This window comes from Suricata suricatta, chromosome 15 (genome assembly GCF_006229205.1).
Source record: "Suricata suricatta isolate VVHF042 chromosome 15, meerkat_22Aug2017_6uvM2_HiC, whole genome shotgun sequence".
In the NCBI taxonomy this organism is placed as follows: Eukaryota; Metazoa; Chordata; class Mammalia; order Carnivora; family Herpestidae; genus Suricata; species Suricata suricatta.
Genome location: NC_043714.1, coordinates 77,686,563 through 77,687,728, shown reverse-complemented (window position 1 = coordinate 77,687,728; position 1,166 = coordinate 77,686,563).

Here is a 1,166-nt window from a genome sequence, read left to right as displayed (position 1 = left end):
GTCTGCACGTTCTGGAAAAGGCAAGACCGTGGAGAAAGATTAGAGGGGACCAGGGGACAGTCAGCACAGAGGATTCGGGGCAGTGAAACTACTCTATGGGACGCTTTGATAGCGGGCACCTGTCACTGCACGCCTGTCCAGACCCGCAGCGTGCTCGGGCCGAGAGCGAGCCCCGAGGCAAACTGTGGACGAGGGGCTGATGAGGCATCACGGTCAGGTACCCATGTACGTTCACTGACTGGAACACGGGCACCACTCTGGCGGCGATGTTGACAGCCAGGGAGATGGTACACGGGTGGGGTAGAGGTGTGTGTGATTTCGCTGTCCTTCCCCTCCGTGTGGCTGCGAACCTGCACGCGCTCTAGGAAACAAGAAGGCAGGAGGACTCAAGGAGAGCAGGAGTGGGGGTCCCCACCACAGCCCCGCTGAATTCACGGGTCTGGCCTCTGCCGAAGGCGAGTAACGGTGGAAGAGGAGAGGCCACAACAACCTTGACCGAGTGGCGGGACAGGTCAGACCCGCTGCGCGCAAGATCTGATTTGCCAGCTGCCCTCTCTCCTCCCGCCTCCGTCCCGGGGCGGGGGGGGGGAAGGCACGCCTTCACCGTCCTGTCTCAGGACCACCTGCTCCCTGGCTTTCTGTCACATGACGCCTCACGGGGACTGTGGAGGCAGAATAACGACCCCACCAAAGGTGTCCACGTCCTGGAGCCTGTGAATGCGCCGCGTCCCCTGCAAGAAGGGATGAAGGACTGAAGGTGGAGTGCAGACCGCTCATCCGCTGACCTCAGAGCCGGGTGGCGCCCTGGGCGGTGCGGGCAGGACCCCGTGTAACCACAGGCTCCTTGAAAGTGGAAAAGAGAGGGGGTGCATGGGCCGCTCAGTTGGTTGACTTTGACCCAGGCCATGATCTCAAGGTCCGTGGGTTCAAGCCCAGTGTCGGGCTCGGCTGCTAACAGCGTAGATCAGCCTTGGATTCTCTCTCTCTGCTCCACCCCTGCCCATGCGTTCTCTTTCAAAATAAACTTTATAAAAAGGGGAGGGGGAGGCAGAAGAGCCCGTAGGGAGCTGTGACTCAGAAGGTCAGACAGAGGCAGCATCGCTGACGTGGAAGGTCAGGCGTGAGCAGCGGAGGCACGCGGGCACGGCGGGGGGGGGGGGGGGGGG